This window comes from Mobula birostris, chromosome X (genome assembly GCF_030028105.1).
Source record: "Mobula birostris isolate sMobBir1 chromosome X, sMobBir1.hap1, whole genome shotgun sequence".
NCBI classification, from domain to species: Eukaryota; Metazoa; Chordata; class Chondrichthyes; order Myliobatiformes; family Myliobatidae; genus Mobula; species Mobula birostris.
This window is the reverse complement of record NC_092402.1, coordinates 45209481-45230710: the sequence shown is the minus strand read 5'-3', so window position 1 is coordinate 45230710 and position 21230 is coordinate 45209481. Positions and strand designations below refer to the sequence as shown.

General features: G+C 41.6%; 1 protein-coding gene across 3 annotated transcripts in view; it reads right to left on the bottom strand.

Moving 5' to 3' along the window:
- Window positions 1–21230, bottom strand: part of raraa (retinoic acid receptor, alpha a) — an 866000-nt gene that overhangs the window by 609139 nt on the left and 235631 nt on the right. The gene's annotated exons all lie outside the window — the stretch shown is intronic.

Below are 21230 nucleotides of genomic sequence, written 5' to 3'. Positions count from 1 at the left end.
GCTCTACTCTATTTCTGACCAAGCAATAACAATATTGTAATGTGTTTCGTGCTGCAGGAAGGGAACAACCCTGCTGTTTAAACCACGAGGTACAACTGAAGGACTTGAATCATCTCTCAAGTATCCTACTCCAGCAGCACAGCCACGACAGGACATTTATTATAATCATTAGTGGATGCGTGGGAGGAGTACGGTGCATGGGGCAAGGAGAGAGGGTTGTGAGCAAACACGAATCAAAAGAAATCATTTAACAATTCGCACAGCCTCACCTCTGACCTCTAAACTTGTTCCAGGTGTGATATCTGTCGTAAGCGACTGCATCTTTATTTTGATCAGATTTTCTATTCTGCTTCTGATGACCAGCCTGCACGTGCTGTCATTTCCCTTTCCTTTTAAATATCTGGAGTTGAAACTCATTATACTGGGTAAGGCTTCTGAAAGGCCGAACATATGGGACTAGTTTCTGAAGTTTATTTTAATAAAATTCACAGCTTTAACCCAGCAGCAGATTGATATCACACATTTTTTACATCTACTCTGAATATTAAGTTTCTAACACAAAAGAATGCAGCAAAATCAGAGAGAACACGTGTTGCATGCTTGTCCTGTAAAAATCGTAAGACCATCAATTCTTCCCGCTTCTGCTGATATTAAGAGTAATCAGAGAAACTCTTTTGAACAGTTATTTCCTTTTGGGTGCATGAGGTGGAGTATGGGGCAGCTCTCATCTTCATGGTTAACACATTTTTGTACTTATTTTCTTAAGAGATTAGCACTGTATAAGGCATTGAAATATCAAAATATGAAATTGATATGTTCAATCATCGTGAGGCAGCAATGACAATGACAAAAAAAAACAGAATGCTGAATATCTGAACAGTCCTGTTGATATTAGTGAATAAATGCTTTGTGCATCCACATAATTTTGATTTCTGTACTTTCCTTAAGCACTTGCAAATCTCTAGAACGAACAGTATAATGGGGAAAGGGTATTCCGTGTTCTCTGCACCTTTTGCTGAATGTGATCTCTGTTTTACTTTGAAGTTGCATATTAGTGCTCCTTGGCATTACAGAGTTCTAAATGTTCTCCATGTACTGAGTAATCACACTGCGTCATTCCGAACATCTCCCTGATCTCTTCTGCGGGGAGGAGCAGTTGCATCAGTATTGAGATGCAGCCAATGGGCCTGACACCACCATTAACTGCACCAAAATTCTCAAAATGGTTGTGAAGAAAAAGCATTTCAGGATGTATATTGTAGACATTTCTCTGACATTAAATGCACCTTTGAAAAACGTTCTCTGTTCTGGATACTAGCTAGAGTGATCCATGCCACCATTATGACATTTCAGAAACCTTGTTTGATCAGAAGCTTAGAGACTATGGAAAAGGTAAGATGCAGATTATGTTTGAGGAGGAGAGTGATCTTGTTCCCTACAGCACACCCCCATACCAATATACTTGCAAGTTGGCTGCTTTTAAAAATACAGTATACAAAGTGGAATTTGCCTGGTGCCCAGATCACATTAGTCTGGGCAAGCAATTTAATTCTTCTTTTATCCTGGATCACATCAGTCTACCCAACCTAATTAAGAAAGCCACCAATATTTATAGTAGTGTCCTGAGTAATGGAAAGGAAGCAACAATCCTTCCTAATGGCAATATCTTTGTACAGGTTAGAAAAATCTGTCTCAGCCTGACCAATCCAGATCTCCAAAGCCCAAAGCAAAAATACTCAAGTTACAGTAGGTGTGTGCAAGAAAAAATGCAAATATTTGGGGCTTGGGATCTGTCAAAAAAAACCTCTTTGCATTTTAGCCAAATGGAGGCTGTTTTTATTCAATCTCATTAAAAGCTCTTTAAATTGATGATAGGTTAAGGGTATACAGTGTATGCAGTGTGATGCATCTGAAGAACATGCTGTGCTAAGTAATGCAACTTTGATTTATTGTTATTGCTCATCTTACTGTTTGGTTAAGAGTTTTCTGCCTTCAGTAAGGATTTCACTCAATAGCTCTACCTCTGTCATTTGCCTTAACAAGTATCAGCAGAAAGTATCTATAGTCACAACAATGCATAAAAATGAATTAATGTGCTCAGTGAAGGGAAAGAGAATGCAGCTATTATTATTAAATGAGCTAGAGCACAATAGTCACTCTTTTATTTCTTCATTCTACATTACAATAAAGAGGATCTGTGGACTTAATAGCTTTCCAAAGACTTATGGATGAAGCAACATGATCAGAATAGATAACCAATCTGAGGTGCTTCAGGCACAGTATTGTATGGTGACTGACAATGGAACTGCACTGCTACCAAATAGCTGTCGTCCGGAGGAGCGATTCTGAACTGCATAACGAACATCAGTATTTAGTAGAGACACAAGAAGCTGCAAATGGTGGAGCAGCTTAGTGGGACAGGCAGCACGTGTGGAAGGAAATGGACAATCAAAGTTTCATAGAACTTACAAATTTACAGCACATTACAGGCCCTTGGGCCTACAATGTTGTGCCGACCATGTAACCTACTCTAGACACTGCTTAGAATTTCCCTAGCGCATAGCCCTCAATTTTTCCAAGCTCCATGTACCTGTCTAAGAGGCTCTTAAAAGACCGTATTTTATCTGCTTACACTGCCACCGCCAGCAGTGCATTCCACGCACCCACCACTCTCTGTGTGGAAAAACTTACCCCTGACATCCCCTCGGTACCTATTTCCAACCACCTTAAAACTATGCCCTCTCGTGTTAACCATTTCAGCCCTGGGAAAAAGCCTCTGACTATCCACACAATCAATGCCTCTCATCATCTTATACACCTCTATCAGGTCACCTCTCATCCTCCATCGCTCCAAGGAGAAAAGGCCAAATTCACTCAACCTATTCTCATGAGGCATGCTCCCCAATCCAGGCAAGATCCTTGTAAATCTCCCCTGCACTCTCTCTATAGTATCCACATTCTTCCTGCAGTGAGGTGACCAGAACTGAACACAGTACTCCAAGTGGGGTCTGACCAAGGTCTTACATAGCTGTAACATTACTTCACGGCTCTTGAACTCAATCCCACAGCTGATGAGTGTCAACATACCAAGCGCCTTCTTAACAACACTATCAACCTGCGCAGCAGCTTTGAGTGTCCTCTCGACACGGACCCCAAGATCGCTCAGATCCTCCACACTGCCAAGAGTCTTACCATTTATATTATATTCTGTCTTCAAACTGGAGCTACCAAAATGAACCACTTCACACTTACCTGAATTGAAGTCCATCTGCCACTTCTCAGCCCAGTTCTGCATCCTATCGATATCCTGCTGTAACCTCTGATAACCCTCCAGACTATCCACAACACCCTCAACCTTTGTGTCATCAGCAAACTTACTAACCCACCCTTCCACTTCTTCATCCAGGTCATTTATAAAAATCACAAACAGGAGGGGTCACAGAACAGATCCCTGTGGAACGCCACTGGTCACCGACCTCCATGCAGAATACGAACCATCTCCAACCACCCTTTGCCTTCTGTTGGCAAGCCAATTCTGGATCCACAAATCAAGGTCTCCTTGGATCCCATGCCTCTTTACTTTCTGAAGGAGCCTTACATGGGGAACCTTCTCAAATGCCTTACTGAAATCCATATACACTACTTCCACTGCTCTACCTTCATCAATGTGTTTTGTTAAATCTTCAAAAAATTCAATCTTCTTTCTTCCTTTTTTTTTCAGGTAGGGGTATATATCGGGGGGAAGGGTTAAGGGGAGGGGGGAGGGTAGATATTATCATTTCATGTAATTATTTCGAAAACTCAATAAAAATTATATTAAAAAAAAGAATTCAATCAGGCTCCTAAGGTACGACCCGCCCTTGACAAAGTCATGCTGCCTATCCCTAATCAGATTATGTATCTCCAAACGCTCATAAATCTTGCCTCTCAGGATCTTCTCCAACAACATGCCCACCACTGAAGTCAGACTCACTGGTCTATAATTTCTTGTGTTATCTCTACTCTCTTTATTGAACAAGGGAACAACATTTGTAACCCTCCAATCCTCCAGTACTTCTCCCGTCCCTATTGACACAAAGATCATCGCAAGAGGCTCAGCAATCTCCTCCCTCGTTTCCCACAGTTGCCTGGGGTATATCTCATCCGGTCCCGGTGACTTATCCAACTTAATGCTTTTCAAAAGCTCCAGCATATCCTCTTCTTAATATCTATGTGCTCAAGTGTTTCAGTCCACTGTAATTTGTCCCCACAATTGCCAAGGTCTTTTTCCCTGGTGAATATTGAAGCAAAGTGTTTATTAAGTACCTCCACTACCTCCTCCTACTCCATGCACACATTTCCACTATCACACCTGATTGGTCCTACTCTCACACAGCTCATCCTCTTGCTCTTCACATACTTGTCGAATGCCTTGGGGTTTTCCTTAATCCTGCTCACCAAGGCCTTCTCCATTCTTAAGCTCCTTCCTAGCAACCTTGTAATTTTCTAGAGCTCTAACAGTGCCTAGTTTCTTGAACCTTTCATAGCCTTTTCTGTTCTTCTTAACTAGATTTTCTACATACTTTTTACACCATGGTTCTTTAACTCTACCATCCTTTCCCTGCGTCAATGGAACATACCTATGCAGAACTCCATGCAAATATTCCCTGAACATCTACCACATTTCTGCTGTGCATTTCCCTGAGAACATCTGCTCCCAAGTTCTTGCCTAATAGCATCACATTTCCCCCTACCCCAATTAAATGTTTTCCCAAATTATCTGCTCCTATCACTATGGTGAAGGAGATAAAGTTGTGGTCACTACCTCCAAAATGCTCTCCCACTGAGAGATCTGAAACCTGACCAGGTGCATTTCCCAATACCAGATCAAGTACAGACTCTCCTCTAGTTGGTTTATCTGCTTATTGCATCAGGAAACCTTCCTGAACACACCTAACAAACTCCACCCCATCTAAACCCCTTGCACTAAGGAGATGCCAATCAATATTAGTAAACTTAAAATCTCCAATCACAATAACCCTATTATTATTGCATCGTTCCAGAATCTGCCTCCCTATCTGCTCCTTGATATCCCTGCTACTCTTGGGAGGGGGGATCTAGAAAAAAACACTCAGGAGAGTTATTGCCCCTTTCCTGTTTCTGACTTCCACCCAGACTGACTCAGTCGACCATCCCTCCATGACTTCCTCCTTTTCTGCAGCCGTAACACTATCCCCAATTAGCAATACCATACCTCCACCTCTTTTGCCTCCCTCCCTGTCCTTTTTGAAACATCTAAAGCCTGGCACACTCAGCAGCCATTCCCAATCCTGAGACATCCAAGTCTCTGTAATGGCCACAACGTCACCGTTCCACGAACTGATCCACGCTCTAAGTTCATCTGCCTTGTTTATGATACTCATTACATTAAAATAAACCATCAGGCTGAGTGCATCTTTGCTCTAACATCTGCCTATCCTTCCTCACAAACTCCCTACAAGCTGTCTCTACTTGTGCTCCAACCTCCCCATCCTCTGCCCCTTTGCTTCGGTTCCCACCCCCCTACAAATCTCGCTTAAATCCTCCCCAATAGCATTAGCAAACCTCCCCGCCAGGATTTTGGTCTCCCTCGGATTTAAGTGCAACCCGTCCTTTTTGTACAGGTCACACCTGCCCCAGAAGAGGTCCCAATGATCCAAAAATCTGAATCCCTGCCCCCACTCCAATCCTTCAGCCACACATTTATCCTTCACCTCATTCTATTCCTATATTCACTGTCACGTGGCACAGGCAGCAATCCCGAGATTACTACCTTTGAGGTCCTACTTCTCAGCTTCCTTCCTAACTGTCATACAAACCAATCTTCTGTCCTTGGACTCACTTTACACCGCACGCTGTCGGAGCAGTGCTGCCAGGATAGTCAAGGACACGACCCACCCAGCCAACACACTTTTTGTCCCTCTTCCCTCTGGGAGAAGGTTCAGGAGCTTGAAGTCTCGTACAGCCAGATTTGGGAACAGTTTCTTTCCAGCAACACACATAAAAGTTGCTGGTGAACGCAGCAGGCCAGGCAGCATCTGTAGGAAGAGGTGCAGTCGACGTTTCAGGCCGAGACCCTTTGTCAGGACTAACTGAAGGAAGAGAGTCCTGACGAAGGGTCTCGGCCTGAAACGTCGACTGCACCTCTTCCTACAGATGCTGCCTGGCCTGCTGCGTTCACCAGCAACTTTGATGTGTGTTGCTTGAATTTCCAGCATCTGCAGAATTCCTGTTGTTTACAGTTTCTTTCCAACTGTGATAAGACTGCTGAACGGATCCTGACCCGGATCTGGGCCATACCCTCCAAATATCCAGACCTGCCTCTCAGCTTTTTTGCAGTACCTTACTTTCCATTTTTCTATTTTCTATTTATGATTTATAATTTAAATTTTTAATATTTACTATCAATTTGTAATCCAGGAAGTGGGAAGCGCAGAATCAAATATCGCTGTGATGATTGTACATTCTAGTATCAATTGTTTGGTGACAATAAAGTATAAAGTAACTCCCTGTATTCTGCTTTCAGGACCTCCTCCCTTTTTCTGCCTATGTCGTTGGTAGCAATATATACCATGACCTCTGGCTGCTCACCCTCCCATTTCAGGATATTGTGGACGCGTTCAGAAATATCACGAACCCTGGGTCCTGGGAGGCAAACTACCATCCTTGTTTCTTTTTCGTGTCCACAGAATCGCCTATCTGTCCCCCTAAATATAGAGTCCCTTATTACCACTGCCCTCATCTTTCATTCCCTACCCTTCTGAACCACAGGGCCAGACTCAGTGCCAGAGGCACGGCCACTGTCGCTTCCCCCAAGTAGGTCATCCACCACCCCACCCCCCAACAGCACTCAAAATGGGTCGAGACTGTTGGACGAGTGTTTTGAACAAGATCAGAGAGCAGAGACAAGATTAACCAAGCAGGTACAGGACATGAATAAATAGAAAAAAAATAAGGTTTGAAAAACAAAAAATGGAGGCAACTGAATATCATCTGGAACATGGAATGATAAAGCGAGACACAGTTAAATAGCTTATCATTCTGGAAAACCCAACTATAAAATAGTCAGAGATGAAATAAAATGGTACTGAAATTACAAAAATCTGATAAAAACCTAAAAAAAACGTGTGTCTCTAATTTTAGAAACCATCTTGAGTCAAAGGAAATGACTGGACATACACAGCATCTGTACAGATTTTGATAAATAATAATGGTTATTTAGTTAGCAGCTACTGTGGAGCACCTCTCAAATTAGGCCACCCACAGAAATTCATCTTGAGACATACAAAATACTGGCATCCAAACTGAGATCTTAATTGGTTCACAACAGTCCTAATCTCTGCGTAAACTGTAGTGAAGTACGGCTGAACTATCTCCCCAATACTTGTTTTCCAGACATTCTCATCGCCATACTTTCACTCATCTCCTACAAGCTTCCCCCTGGAGTGGAGCTAATCTGCAAAACAAATGAGAAAACATTCAATCTATGCCAGAACCAAGGTCACTCAACTTCAAAGGTCATCCTACAGCATACAGACACTAGTAAAATACACAGAAAAAGGAACAAGAATTCATACTTCATGGCTGATCCACCACCTCAAAACCACATTCCTGCTCTGCTTCCAAGATTCTTGATGCCTTTAGTGTCTCTTAATCCACCTCCATCTTAAGTATATTCAATGACTTGGATGCCACAACCTTCTGAAGCCACCAACTCAACAGAGGAACCACAGAGAGTGAAGAACTTTCTCTCTCTGGTCCTATCATGGTTCAGATGCAGTTGGACCTCAAAAGATTGTGGCAGCCAAGTTATTGAATATACTTACAAAAGAGATACAAAAGACATTAAGCTCTTTCTTTCCCCAATACTGACCCCAGTGCCCTAACAAGTGAAAACCTGCTTCACCTGCACTTTTCTTTGAGTCACACATTCATCTTGCTACTCACAGTTTGTTTATGCCTCAAAGTAGGGATCTAAAGGATACAAGTTTTGGGGTTCTAGATTTTACCTTAGACCCTAGATTTCAACTCTCAGTCCTACCTCTAGCACTGTTACCTACATAGATCATAATGCATGAATCCTCTCAACTCTCACTCCAGGTTCCTTCCTAGCGTGAAGATGTTCCTTACCCTGGCACAAGGTAGGCATCATAGCTTTCATACTTTAGGATGCAGAGAACCACACAGATCCCCGCACAACCACTTTTTTTTTTACTCTCTTCATTCGATCAGCTTCTTCACTGTATAGTAACAGTCAGTATGCTTGTCTTCCCCACAGCACCACATATGCCTTCAAGAGCAGGATAAACAGATACAAGCATAGAACATAGAGGATCTTGTCTCCTGAATCCCTGTCCTTCTCTTGTTTGCAGTCAAATCCTCCTGTCCCCAACTACATTCAACAGTAAAATATTTAATCCAAGGGGTGTGACTGCCTCTCGAAGCAAAACATCCAGGTAAACCTCTTCCTCCCGGACTTTTCATACATACGTCTGTAGGCCAAGCTTCAATTCATTGTCAATTCATTCACTGAAGCATTCAAGGGAACAGGCCTTACATTTATAATCCTCAAGGGAAGGTCCTCAAGCAACCTGCTCCCATCATACAACACAATAAAGGTCCACAGGAGAGCAATAGAAAGTGCCAGCCTACTTCCCATATCAGGAGAGAACTCTTAGGGATAGGAATTATGAACATTTGGAAAACCATGGTCTAATTAGGGAAAGCTAGCATGATTTTGTGTGGAGCAAGTCATGTCTTACTAACATGATTCAGTTTTTTTGACAAGGTGATGAGGGTGATTGATGAAGGTACAGCTATGGATGTTATCGACATGGATTTTATTCAGGCCTTTAGCAAGGATCCTCATGGGAGGCTCATCCAGCAGATTATGATTTATGGGATCAATGGTGAATTAGCCATTTGGATTCAGAACTGACTTGCCATGGAAGACAGGGGGTAGTGGTTGAAGAGACTTATTCTAACTGGATGTCTGTGATTCGTGGTGTTCTGCAGTGATCTGTATTGGGACCTCTGCTACTTGTGATGTACATAAATTACCTGGATGAAAATGTAGATGGGTAGGTTAGCAAGTTTGAAGATGATACCAAGATCGTTGGTGTTGAGGATAGTGTCGATGACTGGAAAAGAATACAGCAGGATATAGATCAGTTACAGATATGAGCGGAGAAACGGCAGATTGATAACACAGATAAATGTGAAGCGGTGCATCTTGGTAGGTCAAATGTACAAAGACAGTTCACTGTTAAGGGCAAGACCCTGAACAGTGTTGATGAGCAGAGGGACCTTGGGATCCAGAAGTTCATAGCTCCCTAAAAGTGGCTACACACATTGATAGGGTGGCTAAGAAGGCATATGGCATTCTTGGCTTTGTTCTTTGAGGCACTGAGTTCAAAAGCCAGGAAGTTACGTTGCAGCTTTATAACACTCTAGTTAGGCCAAGTTGTTTCTCTCTTTATTAGACTCTATAACTGTTCAATGTTCCTTTATTCTATCGACTCTTCATAAAACGATCGTGAAGCAACAAGTTTTGTGCCTCTTTCCTGACTTATGAAGGAACTTTGGATCAAGAACATCAGAACCCAACAGCCGCATCTGGAGTATTGCACACAGTTCTGGTCTTCCATTACAGGAAGGATGTTGAGGCTTTGGACAAGGTGCATAAAAGGTTTACTAGGATGCTGCCTGGAGTAGGTGGCATATGCTATAATGAGAGGTTGGATAAACTTGGGTTGTTTTCACTGGAGCAACAGAGGCTGAGGGGAGATCTGATAAGGTTTACAAGATTATGAGAGGCATAGACAGAGTAGACAGACAGTATCTTCTTTCCAGGGTTGAAATATCTAAAACCAGCGGGCATGCATTTAAGGTGAGGGGGCTAAATTCAAAGGAGATGTATTTGTTTGTTTGTTTGTGGGGTCCCCCCCCCCACCAGAGAGTGATGGGTGCCTGGAACGTGTTGCCTGAGTGGTGATAGAGCCAGAAGCAGTATGGACTTTTAAGAGACATTCAGATAGGCAGAGAAAATTAGTTTAGTTGACCATTTGATTACTAATTTAATTGGTTTGGTACAACATTGTGGGCCAAAGGGCCTGTTCCTGTGCTGTATTCTATGTCCTATGTTTCATCTCAGCAGTCAACCTTCAAAGAAAGCAGACATCGATGATGAAATTCACCATCACCTTCAGTGCACTAGACCCGCCTTTGGCCAGCTCTGAAAAAGAGAAAAGATCAGTTCCTTAAGCCTGGCCCTAAGTTCATTAACTACCACTCAGCAGCGATCACTACCCTCCTCTACATTTCCGAAATGTTGCCTTCCAGTACAGCAGTGAACTGAATACACAGGATAGACAACACTGATGCAAGTCAAACAGCATCTATGGAGAGGAGTAAACAGTTGACAATTTAGGCCGAGACCTTTCAACCAGTACTTGATTAAAGGTCTAGGCCCAGAATGCTGACTGTTTACTCACCATCATGGATACTTCCTCACTTGCTGTGTTCCTCCAGCATTTTCTGCATGTTTCTCAAGATTTCCAGCATCTGCAGAATCTCGTGTTTGTCTCTATTAACGTTATCTTTGCAAAATTCTCCAAACCACTGGAGGAAAGCAAACCGATGTCAATGTTCCAACCCAAGCCAACATGCCTAATAACACACCAAAACTACACTCAGTTAGCTCTGATGGGTTTGCAATGTAATTCGAATGGTCAGTCTCCAAAAACAAATGTGCTACATAGCAACACACACAAAATGCTGGAGGAACTCAGCAGGCCAGGCAGTATCTATGGAAAAGAGTAAACAGTCAATGTGTTGCGCCGAGACCCTTCATCAGGACTGGAGGAAAAAGATGAGAAGTCAGAGCAAGAGGGGAGGGGAGGGGACGAAGTAATGCAAGGTGGTAGGTGATTGGTGAAACTGGGAGGGGAGGGAAGGGTGAAGTAAAGAGCTGGGAAGTTGACTGGTGAGAAAGATAAAGGGCTGAAGAAGTGGGAATCTGATAAAAGAGGGTAGAAGAACATGGAGGAAAGGGAGAGGGAGGAGAACCAGAGGGAGGTGATGGGCAGGTAAGGAGATAAGGTGAGAGAGGGAAACATGGCCTCCTCTACAGCTGCGATAAGACCACACTCAGGTGGAAGGAACAACACCTTACATTCCATCTGGGTAGCCTCCAACCTAATGGCATGAACATCGATTTCTTGAACTTCCACCCCTCCCTCCCCACCCGCCTTCACCATTCCCTTTCCTGTTTCCCTCTCTTGTCTTATTTCCTTACTTGCCCATCACCTCCCTCTTCCCTTTCTTCCACGGTCTTCCGGTCTTCTACCCTCTCCTATCAGATTCCCCCTTCTCCAGCCCTTTATCTCTTTCACTAATCAAATTCCCAGCTCTTTACTTCACCCCTCCCAGTTCCACCCATCACCTACCACCTTGTACTTCTTCCTCCCCTCCCCCACCTTCTTGCTCTGCACTCATCTTTTTCTCCAGTCCTGATGAAGGGTCTCTGCCCAAAACTAATGCCTCGTGGTCTGCTGAGTTCCTCCAGCATTTTGCGGGTTGCTTGAAGCTTCAGCATCTGCAGATTTCCTCATGTTTATGCTACACAGCAATTGATTCAAGGATTTTACTCTTCACAAAGTGTAATTTTACTACTGATCCCTGGCCTGTGACCTCTCAGAACTGAGAAGTAACATTGGGAAAGCATTGAGAACCTAGATTCCATTCATTGGGAGCAGACACAAGTCCAGGTTTAACAGTGGAGGGAGCTCATCAAGAACCATGTGCATCAGCTGTAGCAAAGACCCCAAGTTCTATACTACCCACTACAGAACCAGAGTGGAAGCAAGTGATCCTCACCTCCAAGGGACCACCTAAAGAGGAAATGATCATCAGCTAAAGATTAATTTATTTTAAAAAATGAAAATAAACAAAAAAAACCTCCCAATATTGGGATGCAAGCCTTCAACTATTATACAAAGCCATTCTGTGTCTTATGACAAGAAAATCTGCAGATGCTGGAAATCCAAGCATCAGACACAAAATGCTGGAGGATCTCAGCAGGCCAGGCACCATCTATGGAAAAGGGTAAACAGTCAACGTTTCAGGCCGAGACTCTTCATGTGCCTTATTCCTGCCAAAGCTTTATATTCGAGTACATTTAGAAAATGTAAGGCCTTTCCACCCAAAGTTAGAGCTTCTGATGTCAGCTTTAGTTACATAAGCAAAATTATATATTTTTCCCTTTTCATCTTCTTGGTGCCATAGTCTCTGAATTTACACATGCCGTGCCTTGATCTGTTTTGATTTTGTGCAATTGTTTATCCTCTGCATTCAGATCACTATCTCACTCTCTCACTGTAGTTTTTCTTCATGCCCAGATGTGCTTTCTCTCTTACAATGACTGAAAAATTTAGTATAAAAGATATGGTTATAATTCCATTGTGCACGTAATATTTTCTGCATCCTTTAAATCTAACTCTACTACTGTTATGAATTATTCTGAAATATGCTTCAGGCATATTGTACTTACTAATCCAAAACCAGGATGTCAGCAGCCAACAACTTGCTCCCTTGCTCCAATTTTACAGAACATTAAAAATGTTCCCAAATTATTTTAAGTTCTCAAAGGTTCTTTAACAAGCACGATGTTTGGATATCTCTGCATCAGACTGAAGTCAAGCTGTTAATGAAGTGTACCAAAGTAATCGAGGCAGTCTTTGAAATGGAGACATCTTGCCTTACTTTCTTTGGATTTAAAATCAAAACCGGACACCTCAAGTAATACAGCTGTTTTTCATGTCAACGTACTTCTACAATCACAGAATATCTCTGTGTGATGATCTCCATCAAGAATAGCTCAGTGGAAAAATCAGTAACCACGTTGGTAGATATCTAAAGGACACAGTTGTCAATCTTGGTCTCTGTGACTTCCGGGGTTGAATATGGCGTGAATCGGTGCGTGTGAGTGTGGCTCCCGATTTTTATTGAAAATCTACCTGTTTATCTTTGCCGTATGCTCGAGATAACTGAATATTTACCATTGTGAACAATGTGGGACATAGCTGGACATTGAAATGGCAAGCAGAATGTACCTTCGAAGTAAAACTGGGGAAAAAGATAGTGAAGCCTTGAGCAAGAAGGCTGATGTTACAGTAATGGCGTCGTTGCACGCTGCTGGACCTGGACCCAGACCTGCGCTACCCAATGACTTGGAGAGGCTTTGTTTGGTACTTATTACTGACATGATGCAAGCGGTGCATTCTGCCCTAAAAAGAGAACTTGAAGATGCTTTATCACCAGTGAATGCTACCATGGAACAAATTATGTCTTCTTACGAGTCGCACGACGAACACATTCGTGGGGTTGAAGACGGCCTGAATGATTACAGTGACCGACTGGTGAGCGCCGAAGCCGCCATTGCAGTGTTGCAGAGCGAAAACGCATTTCTGAAGGGAAAGCTAGATGACCTCGAAAATCGGCCGCGGAGATCCAATTTGAGAGTGGTCGGCATTCCTGAAAATTTGGAAGGTTCGGACCCTGTTAAATTTATGACCAAGTTTTTTGACGAAGTGCTGGGGACCAATTTTTTCCCCAAGGCCTCTCGTACTTTCGCGTGCTCACCGAGTCGGACGTAAACCATCTGGTGTCTCTGGAGCCAAGCAAACAAGACCAAGAACGTTCCTGGTTTGCTTTCACTCCTTTCAAGATAAGCAACGCATCATCAATAGACGGAAGCAGGAGCTGTATTTCTGCGGAAACCGCGTGTTTTTTTATGAAGATTTTAGTGCGGAGCTGGATAAAAAACGAGCAGCTTTCAAGGAGGTGAAATCCCTGCTTTACAGGAAAGGGGTCAGGTTTGGCCTCTTGTATCCTGCCCAGCTCTGGGTCATGCATGAAGGTAAAAAGCATTATTTCCATACACCAGAGGCGGCCAAAGAGTTTTACCATTCGCGCTGGGGAGAAGAAGAACGAGAAGAGCAATGACTTTTTTTTAGGTTATTCATGCAGCATTGAAGGGGCCTCATGCCGAAGCAAACTGTTAATTTTCACAATCCACTTCTTTGTTCATTTTTTCCAGTTTAATTTGTGGAACGCAATCCGGTCAAACTGCTATGCTGCCGAAACTGATTAACAAAAACTTTCAACCAGCAAAATGTAAATATTTGGGATTTGTATCTCGGGCGTTTAAGTTGCCTAGTGTTTTTTTTTTGTTCTTAATGCTTAGCGTCACCTGTGTCGTCTTTAGCCTATATGTTATATTAAAGGTAGTATAAGTGATAGGATAAATTTTAAGGGGGGGAGCCACCCTAGATTAGATTGAAAATTGGGCTATATGGGGAACGCCTTGGAAGTTTTTTGTTGGGTACTGCCTGCGATCATCCTCAATTGGGGAGGTAGATCTAGGTTTTGGGGGTTAATTGGGTTTTTTTGTTGTTTGTGTAAAGGGGTGGGGGGAGTGTTTTGGGGGATTACCATGGCAGTTTATTCTTTTGCGTGTTGCGGATTGATCAGACTTTCTCTTCATTGTGTGTTATTGTGTGCAACTTATACCCTCGCACTGTTTTGGATTGTAGGCCCTGTATGTCTTTTGATATGGTTAACATGAGTGCTGCTGATGGAGGCCACCCTGTGAGGTTTATTTCTTGGAATGTAAAGGGGCTCAGTGGTCCGGTTAAAAGAGCTAAAGTTTTCTCTCAACTGAAACAATTAAAAGCAGATATACTATTTCTACAAGAGACACATTTAAGAGTGGAGGACCATAATAGACTTCGTAAAGCATGGATTAGTCAGGTTTTTCATTCCAGATTTAGTAGTAGGTCCAGGGGGGTGGCAATATTAATCACCAAAAGAATGCAGTTCACACCATCTGATGTAATCAGTGACCCTAATGGTCGCTTTATTTATAGTCTCTGACTCTCTCTTTCAGATACCTGTTATTTTGGTAAATGTTTATGCCCCTAATTGGGACGATGTCCAATTTGCAAATAAGGTTTTGTCATTAATACCTAACCTGAATACACATAAGCTAATCTTTTCTGGAGAATTGAACTGTGCTATTGACCCACTGCTTGATAGGTCTTGCCCTAGGGGAACATTTTCTTGTATGGCAAAGGCCTTCTCGATGTTTATGCAACAAAATGGTTATATGGATCCTTGGAGATTTTTGAATCCATCAGTTAGGCAATTCTCTTTCTTCTCTCATGTTCACCACTCCTATTCCAGGCTAGACTATTTCTTTATAGATAATTCCTTGATACCAATGATTGGACAAATTGAATACACTGCTATAGTTATATCTGATCACTCGCCCATGAAACTGGACCTATGTTTTCCTTTAAACGTTAGAGAACGGCCTCTGTGGAGACTTAACCCCCTTTTGCTTTCTAATGAGAATTTTGTAGTTATATATCGGCTAACATTGACACATTCTTCAAGACTAACAAAACTGAGTCGGTATCGTACTCTTTACTTTGGGAAACTTTAAAAGCTTACTTGAGGGGTCAAATAATATCTTATACTTCACATGCCAATAAAGAGCGTAGGAAGGAAATGCAAGTGCTGTTGCAACCTATTTTGGACCTGGATACTCTGAGGCACCCACTGCGGAATTATATAAAAGCCGGGTTGACTTGCAAGCAAAGTTTAATCTTCCATCTACAAACCTATCAGAACAGTTAATTCTTAAGACACGTGGCCTCTATTATGAATATGGTGACAAGGCGAGCCGGCTTATGGCTCATCAGTTGAAACGTCAAGCTGCATCACGACTTATTCCCCAGATAAGAGACATGCACCAAAACTTGACAAGCAATCCAAAAGAGATTAATAACATCTTTGCAACTTTTTATTCCTCTCTGTATGCCTCAGAGTTCCCCTCAGATAGAACAAATATGGAACGTTTTTTAGATAATTTGGAAATACCAACTCTTGAATCAGAGGAGGTGGAGAACCTAGATCGGGCTCTTGGGTAGGAAGAGGTTAATAATGCCATTACGGCTATGCAGAGTGGTAAGTCCCCAGGTCCTGATGGTTATCCAATAGAATTTTATAAGAAATTTAAGGATAAGCTCATACCAGTCCTTCTAGAAGTGTTTCAGGAATCTTTGGAGAACAGCTCCTCACCCCCTTCTCTTTCACAGGCAGCTATTTCACTACTTCTTAAAAAGGACAAGGACCCGACTCAATGTGGATCATATCGCCCCATCTCACTTTTGAATGTAGATGTGAAAATTTTGGCTAAAGTGCTTGCATGCCGTTTAGAACGTCCCCTTCCCAAGATAATTTCAGACAATCAAACAGCTTTTATTAAAAATCGCCATTCTTTTTTTAATATCCGTCGACTGGCTGATGTGGTTTATTCACCCAGTGATTCTCCAAGTCCGGAGGTTGTTATCTCCTTGGACGCGGAGAAGGCGCTTTATAGAGTGGAGTGGGTATACTTGTTTAGTGTTTTGGAGAAATTTGGATTTGGCAGAATATTTATAGCTTGGGTTAAGCTATTATACCACTCACCTTTAGCATGTATACAGACAAATTATTTTCGATCTGACTATTTCCCATTAACACGTGGCACTCGCCAAGGCTGCCCATTGTCCCCTCTTCTTTTTGCAATTGCAATTGAGCCTCTTTCTATTGCACTTAAGTCAACTACATTATTTCAAGGTGTTAGAAAAGGGGACATGGAACACCGTGTGTCCCTATATGCTGATGACCTCTTACTTTATGTTAGCGACCCTGTAGGTAGTAGTCCTGCTATTGTGTCATTATTAGGTCAATTTGGAGCCTTCTCTGGCTATAAACTGAACTTCCAAAAAAGCAAATGCTTTCCCATTAATAACTTGGCCCTACAGATCCGACAGGAATCCTTTATCTCAAGATGGTTTTGTATACCTAGGAATACATATTACTCGTTCTTTTACATCTCTGTTTGAAGCTAACTACAGGCCTCAGGTTAGCCAAATGAAGGCTGATTTCGAGAGATGGCGCAGTTTACCCCTTACTATAGCTGGGAGAATTCAATCAGTGAAAATGACTATACTTCCTAGATTTCTTTATTTGTTTCAGTGTTTACCAGTTTTCTTATCCAAGTTATTTTTTAAATCAGTCGACCAAGCTATAACCTCCTTTATTTGGGAAAATAAGGTCCCAAGGGTTAATAAGCACACTCTCCAAAGAGGTCATGACGTAGGTAGAATGGGTCTTCCCAGCTTTATTCATTATTACTGGGCATCGAACATTCAACAAGTATTATTTTGGCTCCACCAGCCAGATATAATCTGGTGCCTACTTGAGTCACGGTCTTGCCATTCCTCGTCTCTCCCAGCTTTGATGTATTCTTCCTTACCATTGAAATCCTCTCAACTCACATCTAACCCGGTCGTGCTCTCCACCCTCAAAATTTTTAATCAATTTCGCTGCCACTATAAGTTCATATCAGCTTCAGTTTTGGGCCCCATTCATAAAAACCATTTATTTCCTCCCTCCGCATTCGATTCAGCTTTCAGACAATGGGGTTTGAACGGTCTATTGCGCATTAAGGATTTGTATACTGATAACATATTTGATAGTTTTGATAACCTGCGCGGTAAGTATGGCCTTCTGCATAATCATTTTTTTTTTAAATACCTGCAGATTCGCCACTTTGTCAAGGAAAAATTTCCCTCTTTTCCTGATCTACCACCTGCTATGCTATGGGAAAAACTCACTCTTAGCTTTAAAAATAAAGGGCTGATCTCTGAACTATAATCTCAGCTGATGTCTTTGGGAGTTCAAGATCTAAACAAAACTAAGAGTAGGTGGGAGGATGACCTCGGTATGGATCTGGCAGAGGAATATTGGGCAAAAGTATTGAATAGGGTTCATTTCTCATCATCATGTGCTAGACTGGGGCTCATACAATTTAAAGTTTTACACAGGATACATTTAAGTAAAGCCAGACTTGCAGACAAAAACCCTGAGACAGATGCTGGCTGTGACAGGTATTCCTTCTCTCCGGCTGGTTTAGAACATGCATTGTGATCATGCCCTCGGCTTGATGACTATTGGGCACTGGTTTTTAAAATTATCAGTGAGGTTTGGGGGTGACACTGAGACCTTGCCCGCTTATAGCTGTATTTGGTGTGGCAGATGATGATTTGGGTTTAAATGCAAGCCAGTCGGATATCATTGCATTTACATCGCTATTGGCCCATAGGAGAATTTTGCTGGTTTGGAAACCTGCCACTCCCCCAACTGCTGCTGCTTGGTTAGAAGATGTAATGTTTTTTCTGAAATTAGAAAAGATTAAATTCACTTTGAGGGGGTCTGTGAAAAAGTTCTATTCGAAATGGGGACCTTTCTTATCATATTTTGGGAGTCTTAAGGAATTACCTACTAGTTGAGGGCATTTGATTGTACTTGGGAAGTTGCCTCCCATTTAACACACTTATAATTTACCTCACAGGGTGGTTGATGAATTGTAAATATGAGTGTATTTTGGATCATCTGACATGTTGCAGATGTGTGTGAGCCGTCGTCTTGAAGTAGTGTGGGGGTATGGTTGTGAAATGTCTGTACTTGTATTTGTGAATTGCTGTGTTGTAAATATATTAGCTGCCATGATATGTTCGGGGAGGGTGGGTGGGGGGAGGTTTGTTTGGGGGTACGATATAAAAGCAAAATGGAGGAAAATGTAATCCATTATATATTCTGTACTGTGTCATTCCTTCAATAAAAATTTTTTAAAAATCTTGGTCTCTAAGAGGTATTGAGAGAAATAACACAGGGAGGAAAACCTCCATTACATCAATCAACACCTATCATTGTCACAAATGCACAGCCACAAGCTGTGACCTGTTTTAAGCACCATATTGTAATGGCAAAAGCAGATCTGTGAAAAAAAAACTAATTGATATAATTCCCAGTTATTAGATCAGAGAAAGCCTTCACCTCCTGATGCATCCAATGATGGTGGGCAATTAATAAAAAGTGGGGCAAAATTCCTTAATATCCCTTTCCTCAATGAAGACCAATCCCAGCCCAACTGCAAACGATGAGGCTAAAGCATGAGCAACTTTCAGCAAGAAATGCCAAGGGAGTACATCTCAGCCCACTTGCAAGGTCACTGTTAGCAACGTAGACGGACTTCAAGCAATTTGAGTCACTCCATGTGACATCAGCAGATGAATGGAATGATTACAATAAAGATTATTGGATACAGCAATGCTCTGGCTTCAGTGACAAAGGTTCATGCATTAGAACTGGTCATGCCTCTTGTCAGAATATGCGAGGACAAGTATTGCGTTGTAATCAACCAAGTACGTGGAAAATCACCCAACCTAGCCCAGTCCACAAGACTCAAAATGTATCCAATTTGGCCTATTACTGCACCTTTAACCTACTCTTAATCATCAATAAAGTGAGTATAGGTCTCATTGATAATGTTATTTAAATGCATCACTGATTTTCTCACTGACACTCATTATAGGTTCCATCCGGACGATGTGGTTCACACTTCATGGCATACTAGACCCAAACGTAATCATATAGAACATTGGCTAATCTGACGGAAAGTAATCACAAATAAAATGTAAATAATGGAATTGAGGGAAAAAATTGGCTGGACTCACTACTAGTGCAGAGGATGATGTTTGCAATATAATGAGGTAAATTATCTCAGTTCAAAATTATTATTATAAGAGTTTCCCATGCTCAATCACTTCAGCTGCTTGATCAAGGTTCTTCCCTTCATTATAAAGTGGGAAGGAAGATTATATCATGTTACTCATACAGTATTCTATTACATTTGTTTTTCCTTAAGTCCACAAAGTCACACCCTTATGTAGAAAGTCAATATTCAGTCTTGGACTGATCATTAGCAAATGACATTCAACCTGTAAAAGTGCCAACAAATGAATACGTGCAAGAAGAGATTCCAACTACCTCTCTTCATACCCAGCAGGACTTCCAAATCACCCAATGTTATTACATTAAAAAAAGTGCAAAAATATAGGAGGAACCTAATTACACATGGGATTAAGCAAAGTAACCTTAAGCATGTAAAGCAGTCAGCCTCAAGCCAAGTCTGTCTTGTTTAAATTCCTGAGAGATTTAGTGATATTGGATAACTAGGCATAAGCAAGACCGGCACAAGCTTAGATGCTGTCATTCAACAAAGTCCAAGCAAAGCAGCAATATAAAAAAATTCAATTGTCGGTCTACCTAAACAGTCTAAAAGCTATGGCATACACTATAAAATGACAAACTTAATATTGTCACCACAGCTGATCACTGCTTATGTTTATCCCTATTAGTATACAAAGGTTGCAGTTACTTGTCAAAACCTTCACCTCATTGTGCATCCTGCTGCCTCTAGTGGCACTGTCATCATTATTTTCATTTCATATTGTTGTTTTTGACAGTAGCTTCATAAAGGAAGATCAAGCTTGAATAGTCAATGTGACATTCAAAAAGGAATGAGTGCTTGATGAGTAATTTAAATTTAATTACATATTTTAGCATCACAGTAACATATTTGTGCTGTCATAATATTGAAGAAAATATAAAAATAGAATATTCAAGCAAATACTTCGTTTCCTTTAGGAACTTAAGAGAAATTGTTTATGTTTCCATAAAATAGTTACAGCACAGAGGGTGGCTTTTGGCCAGTTGAGACTGTATCAACTTCACACAAGAGCCACCCAGCTGAGTTCACTTCACTACCCTTTAAATTGTTCTCAGAAAACTGAACCATCCTTTATTAGCACACGCTGCTAAACAAGTTTAATGTATTTTCTAGAAATAAAAATATGATAAATCACACTGGTCTGCTAATGACTTTGAAAAAAAAATAATTGGAACATAGGAAGAAAGCATAAGCCAATTAGCTACTGAAGTCTGCACCAGATTATAACCAACCCGTACTCGAGCTCAATCACCATCCTACTTGGCTCCATATCCCCAAATTTTTTTATTGTATATTTTACAAGGATCTTTTCATATTTCTTTATAGTACAGGAACTGGCCATTCAACCCATCGAGTCTACGCTCTCATTAATTTCATTTTCCACATTTCCCTGTTACTTATATCCACACATGCCCATTAACCATTACACTCCTCAATTCTCCCACAACTCACCTACACCAGGATAATTTACAATTGACCCAGCAAGCAGGCCAAATGAACAGGTTGAAAGCAGCCTTTGGCCAATACA